A 7,708-nucleotide genomic window follows, 5' to 3' on the forward strand; every position below is an offset into this window, starting at 1 on the left:
AAATTGATTTATCAATAATTATATAAAGTTCGCTAGTTTCAGCTCATTGCTTAATTGCTCAGAAACTGCAGTTCCAGTTTAGGCGTCCCATGCATGCATGATCGATGCTTCCTGGAAATTGTCCTGTCTCATATGACTATTCAGCATGCACGTTTCCATTTAATGTAGAAGAATTTTTGTTGACAGGAAAATTTTCTCTATATTTTATTGATGAAATTTTAAATCATAAAAGTAAACCACAAAAGAAATATATATTCCTCATTGTTAAGAAATATACATATGTATTATATTTGACCAAAAATTAATGTGCAAGATCCAACAACCAGTAACCAAAAATTTACAAAAATGCCACCCAGTTCTCTATATAAAGGGAAGATCGATCCCAGCGATAACACAACCCAAACCTCTGTGTTAGTTATTAGCTGTGCAGAACAAGAAAACTTAAAAAGAATATCAGTGGTGAATCATAAGGAGGAGGATGAAGAAAGTGTGTTCAGTTTTAGTTCTCTTCCTATCATTGATGATAAGTGGGTGTTCATGTTTGAACTGTAGCCAATTCCTTCTTCTTTTTCTTTGGGACTGCTACTTCTTCTTATCAGGTAGCTATGTATATGTATGATTCTCTTTTATATATATATATATATATATATATATATATATATATATATATATATATATATATATATATTACAACCTTACAAAACGGCAGCACAATTTGCGTTTGGTCTATATTTTACACCTATGCAACTGTTCTGAAATGGAATTTTATGTAAAAATAATAATTAAGTTTTCAGCTTCTTATCAATTGATGCATATTTAAATGGTGTATTTTCTATCTTTTATTCTATATATTCATCACTTTTGTCTCTCATCTGTTTGCCTCTTTTCTTTTGATCATATGTGTATATCTAGCCATTCTTGTTACTTCTGAACGACATATACCTATATAATGCTGATGCAGCCTTCACATTGAGGACTTGCTCGTCACCTTCACTTGCAATTTAGATCCTATGATTGAAAAAAGAGTTCTGTTTGATGTGCGTCAGCTAATATAACAAATAATTATTAATTTATCTGTTTATTCATGCAGATTGAAGGAGCATACTTGGAAGCCAACAAAGGCCTCAGCAATTGGGATGTATTCACCCACTTATCTCCTGGTACAAATATTAATTCTTCTTATTTATTTATTTATGACTGGAGGCTAAGAAATTTCATGACATATAATGAACTTTATCTAGTTCGCTGTTGCTCAAATTTTCATTTGCGTTTATGCTTAATTTAGATTAATTAATTTCTTTCCATGTAAGGTAATTAACTAATTGAGGATAAATGTGACTGCTGTTTTTATCAGGAGAAATTAAGGATGGAAGCAATGGGAATACAGCTGATGATCACTATCATCAATTTTTGGTAATTGATCATTTCCTTGAATTTAGACGACTAACAATATAATATGTTAAAGAATTTGTGGGAACCCATCATTGTTTTTTTTTTTTTTTTTTTTTTTCCATAACCCATCAGTGTTGACAGATGATTAATTAATCAAGCCATAAGCAACCTTGAAATTTGATATTCTTCCACTATTTGGAGCTCTTAAAGTTCCTGTCAATCACAGTAACAGAGCTAAATTAAATAACTTTGATTCTGTTCATAGTTGGGGGATAAAATTATTAAATAATTAAGCAATAAAAGTTATAATTTTTATAAAATAATAAAACATGTGAATTTGTGTTTTTAAAAATTAAGGTTTTTTAAAATAAATTTGTTGAAATTAAAAAAAAAAAGTCTATTTTTCAGCTCACTTATTTACTAATGAAAAACAGTCCAAATCAAACTGATTTTAAATGGGAAAAATAACAAGAGATTTTTTCCCACTTTACAGCCAAACATTTACTCAACTTTATGATATACTTACAATAAAATATTCAAAATATTATACATTATGTTGCTCTGTGATAGGATGACGTAGAGTTGATGCATTCTCTTGGAGTAAATTCGTACAGATTCTCGATTTCATGGGTCAGAATCCTTCCAAGTATGTTTTATACAATTTTTTTTCTTTGCATTATATATAAGTTTTTTTTTAATTCAATTTTTCATATTTTAATTAATTTTAATTTTAATCACAGAGGGTAGATTTGGAGAGATCAATTCGGAGGGTATTGCATTTTACAATAAGCTTATTAATGCTCTCTTGCTTAAAGGTAAAATACATTGAATCACGTTATAATACTTTGGCACCTAGGTTATTATTATTTTTTTCTAATATTATGACTCCTTAATTATGCAGGAATAGAACCATTTGTTACATTGCACCATTTTGATGTTCCTCAAGAACTAGAAGATCGATATGGCGCTTGGCTAAGTCCTCAAATGCAGTAAGTTCTTTACCTTATTATATAGCGAGTCCTCATTCATAAGGCGAGAGTTATAAATATGGATCTTGTTGCATAGTAAATATCATATTTGTAATTTTAGTTAAAGAATGTAAGTTGCTACCACTATTAAAAAGAAAAATTAACATCTACTCTACCATCTTATTCTTGTTACAGGGATGATTTCGGGTACTTCGCAGATATCTGCTTCAAGGCATTTGGAGACAGAGTGAAACATTGGATTACACTCAATGAAGCTAATATGGTGGCCCAATATGGGTACTACAGTGGAATATGGCCTCCAAACCGATGCTCTTACCCTGTAGGCAAGTGCAAAGCCGGAGACTCTGAATTAGAACCTTACATCGCTGCTCATAATATGATACTAGCTCATGCCACAGCTACTGAAATTTACAGAAAAAAGTATCAGGTATTATACACAATAGCATATCATCAAATAACCAACAATTATATACAATAGCATATCATGAAATAACCAACAAAGAGTTAATTCTTTCCCTTGTCATGTTTGCTTAATATTTATTACGTGAAATAGGAAAAACAAGGAGGGAAGATTGGCATTGTGTTACATATCTACTGGTATGAGCCACTAAGAGACATTCCAGTTGATCGTGTGGCTGCTCAACGAGCTCTAGGTTTCATTGCTGCTTGGTAAGTAATTAATTACTCGTAATTCAAGGTTTATCATATAAAGATGTCGCTTGGTCTTAGATGAGCCTATTAATGCAATTTTTTTTTGGTGTATAGGTTTATGGATCCCATTATGTATGGAGAGTACCCACCAGAGATGCGACAAATTGTAGGTCTAAGGCTACCAGCATTTTCGATGGAGGACAAGAGGAAACTGGCAAACAAATTGGATTTCATTGGAATCAACCATTATAGCACTCTCTATGCAAAGGATTGTCTGCTTTCACCATGCAATTATCATGATGATTTACTCAAAGACACCTTTACTTATGGAACTGGAACAAAAGATGGAGTTCTTATAGGAGAGCCGGTAAGATATGCAGAAGCTAACTATCTAAATAGCAATTAAAGCAGATGATAATTAAAAACAGTACTTAACATTGCTTCTTCATTTTTCGTTTTCTTTTTGGGTCTTTACAGACAGCAATGCCTACGTTCTATGTTGTTCCAAATAGCATGGAGAAGACAATCACGTATTTCAAAGATAGATACAACAACACGCCCATGTTCATCACAGAAAACGGTATATCAGAAAATTAAATTGCAATTACCATTTTGTTATCTTCTGCTGACTTAAATTTGTGTAATCTTGCAACTATCAAACAGATATTTGAAATTCAGTCTAATGATAACATATACATGCTAATTGTAGGATATGCACAACCTAGCGGTAGAAACATTGAAGATATGCTCAATGACACGAACAGGGAGGAATACATGGAGGGTTACCTCACTTCTCTAGTTTCTGCAATGAGGTAGATTCATCTATCCTTGCCTATCAATATTTCTCCTTTCTTTTTTAAGGTGACTTGGTGATCTTATAAAGGTTAATAATGATCACAGGAATGGAGCAGATGTGAGGGGCTACTTCCATTGGTCTCTGATAGATAACTTTGAATGGACATATGGATATACCATAAGCTTTGGGTTGGTTCATGTAGACCGCACAACAATGCAGAGAACACCAAAAAGATCAGCCAAATGGTTCCAGCATTTCCTGAAAAATGAAGCTCTTCATCATCCCCAAGAATGGCAACAGAACATTGCGCATTTGTAATCTAGAACTGTGTTCACATGTAGAAATATTTATATTTATTTTAAGTTGTTTACACTGTAGCATTTGCAATCCGAAAAATATTTTTGAATAAAGAATAATAATATTACATTTTGCATTTGCAATCTAGAACAGTGTTCATATATAAATATTTGTATTTATTTAAGTTGTTTATTCTGCGCATTTGCAATCAAATGATTTTTGTTTTTTGAACAAATCGTCATAATATTACATTCCCAAGTGAATCCAAAATCAAAAGTTTTCTCAACAACAGAGGATTATAACTGGAATGTTACAAGAAAAGCCTAAAAATGCTATACAATCTGCAATCGTATTTGCAGTTCTTTTGAGCAAGCTGAAGACACAGGCCTGGAATAACTCAATCTGTCTATGAATGTGTTTCACCAAGGCGTCAATTTCCCAATAGACATCATGTTTCCTCGCGAGAGATTCGCACAAAGTTTAGGATAAGTTTCTGTAGTCCCATATCTTGAGCAAGGCTAATGGATTCTAGCAGGGCTAGTGTTTCTCCTACCAGGGGAGAAGTGCTATTACTGCTTGCTGTCTTGCATTGTATAATTTCACTTCTGTGATTCTGCAGAGTGCAACATAGCATACTGATTGTGACTTATGATTTGATGCAGTATCAGAATTGAATTTGAGTGATCCTTGAGGAGGAGGTTGCCACTTACTATTTCTTTAATTGCTGGTAGGGCTCTGCCTGTGCTGGAGGACATGCATCCTGTAGCAGGCTGGAGCTCTTGAATCCAATCCATCTTCTGATGTGATTAATTGTTATTCTTTGTTGGAAGCAGATTCTTTGAAGCTAAGTTTTAATCTTTGGCTGCGCCTTTGGTCTCCAAATTGATTTCCAAAATTTATCATGTGCTGTCTTAAAAGGACATGGGTTCAAGTTATTGGCTTCACCTTCTTTTTTAATCATAAAAGGGAATAGGCTGATTCAATTGTGCATGCTCCCCTCTTGTCATAATGCTATGCCCAGGCATTTTCTGCTATGTGGTTTAAAGTAGCTGCATTTGACAATGCAGTGTTTGTGATACGTGATGGAAACATAGTCCCTTTCATTCATTGATCTCCAGTTGTAAAATCCATTGGGTAAAGTTTTCTTGACCTCCACTAGTCGCATTGTAACGCCCTAAAAATCCAATACAAATCATGAAGGAAACGTAATTATATATTCAACAATTGCAAAATATGACAATCGATTATACCGCCAACTAAAAATCTGTTGTATAATCATCATTGTTACACATTTCAGTACCTGCATTGCCTAAAACGACTTTGCATTAACCAGTAACTTTCTTGCATTTTCTTGGCTAAGCATCAGCTACCGATGCTTTCGGATACCTGAGCTGCCACCCTACTCAATGCCACATAATAATCAGAGAATGGTTTTCACAACAACGTAAACAGCCATAGGTAATAATATAAATCTGCAAATAATCCATTCACAAATGGCTTAATGCGATCCTGCACCACTTCTAGCTGCAAAAAGATTCATAAATTACCTTTCGACTTAGTCCTATTTGACATCAGAGTCAAGAAGAGTATATCTGGTGTTTGGCATATTGAGCAGAAAGTGAGAAACTCGGAAATGGTGTTCATTCTGCATCAGTTAATTAATTAGCATGTAATTTACAATTTTTTTTTGTAGTATGCTCAGTTAATATTTCAATTATAATTTTCTATATTATTAGATAAATATGAATAAAATTTGAGAGCCTCATATTGGTATTTTTTTTAATGATTAATGATAATAAAAGAAAAAAATATCAGACTGAATGTTATGAGCTGGTGGTTTGTCAAACTCATTAACTATATCATGTCAAACTCCATTGTTATGACAAGCACGCAAATCTAAGGCACACACACAAATCGCACAATCACACAGTATTGAAAAGAGAAGAAGAATAACAAAGGATTTAATGTGGTTCAACCATAAGGTCTACGTCCACGTGCAATACAAGAGAAAAAGTTTCACTGTGATAAAACGAGTAAAATACAATCAATCAAAACTCTCAAACTTTAACCCTAGTATTTTACCCGAATATCTCACAACTCTATGGTAAAAGGTAGAATATTAAAATATTTATACTGGTTCATACCGCGGGGGCATTGCCCGCACCCCCAAGGGGATCAATAGTGGGCTTCAGGCCGGGGCCTATCGGCCCGTGCCATTTGCTGTCACCACAGATCTAATTTTTTATCCCAATCGAGTCGCACAGATCTCATTTTTTATTCCAATCGAGTCGCAACACGAAACTTTTAGGTCAGGTCACAATTCGGATCTATGAAAAAACATATCCCAAAATTCAAAGCCACAAAAATAACATCCATATTTCCTTCCCACTGAATTCTTAGCTTAAAAAAAACGAAAATACAGCCATGCACGAGAGTTTCTCTATTTTATTCTCTTAATGGTAAAAATAAATAACGTTGGTTTTATTGATCCCCAGACGACAGAATCATAGTAATCTTTTTTATCTATTCATATATATACATATAGTCCAATTTCCTACATCTTCCTTACATTAATTCTCCAAGATTATTTAATTTAATTTAATTTAATTGCAAAATTATTATAATTAAGATGGTATATACATTTATCTTATTTCAGAGAAATATGTTTGTCAATTAGCTCGAGCTGTCTATTTTCTCTAAAAAATATTAATATGTAACTAACTTTTTTTAAAGCAAAAAAGTAACTAACTTATCATTTATCCTATTGAGACAATTTGTGATTATTTTATTTTTATTAAAATAAATTTATTTTATAAGTAATTAAATACTATTAAATGAAGTAATGATAAAATTAACAATTTGTAAATAAAATGAATAAAAAATAAAATAATTAAAGAGTATCGTTCTCACGAGGAATTATATTTAGGTACTAAATTATTGTTGTTTTGATTATTTAGATTAATGAAGATTTATAGAAGAACTAATTAACTAAATACAATAATTTAAATAGAAAGTAAAGAAAATAAGCCATGGTTAATATAAATAAATTCTTAAACTAAGTAAAATTTTACTAAACTAGCAATGGGTACATACGAGCAGAGGTCAATTAATAGTAAAAGTGATTCCAGAGTTAGGGTTCATACTTTAAACCAAATGAGATTTGGTTAGGTTCATTCAATTTTTAAAAAAAGTCATGGTTTGAAGGTAGCTAATTATAATCTCCTTTGATTTCTTTCTCGAGCAAACCAAAGAGTGTTTTAAGAAAACTAAACCTTACTCTTATACAATATTTGATTTACCCAAAACTTATTAGGAACTTTAATCAACCAATAAATCCTCTCAATCCCTCGTTCATCTCTAACACTAGATAATCAAGTTCAAAACCATGATTATCTATAAATGATTTTCACCTTCCTTCAACCAAAGATTAAAAACTATACCCAATTGGATCCAACACTAGGCAAGCCAATAAAGTACACAATGAATGAATCAAAACTCAGAATGTTATAAATCAATAAAATTCATCCAAATATATAGATTAATTTAAAACATTACAACCCAACTCTGAAATTGACATATGCAT

General features: G+C 32.2%; 1 pseudogene; it reads left to right on the forward strand.

Moving 5' to 3' along the window:
* Positions 1–463: 463 nt before the first annotated feature.
* Positions 464–4,266, forward strand: LOC131179180 (beta-glucosidase 18-like; annotated as a pseudogene).
* The last annotated feature ends 3,442 nt before the right edge of the window (positions 4,267–7,708 follow it).

Source organism: Hevea brasiliensis, chromosome 4 (genome assembly GCF_030052815.1).
Source record: "Hevea brasiliensis isolate MT/VB/25A 57/8 chromosome 4, ASM3005281v1, whole genome shotgun sequence".
NCBI classification, from domain to species: domain Eukaryota; kingdom Viridiplantae; phylum Streptophyta; class Magnoliopsida; order Malpighiales; family Euphorbiaceae; genus Hevea; species Hevea brasiliensis.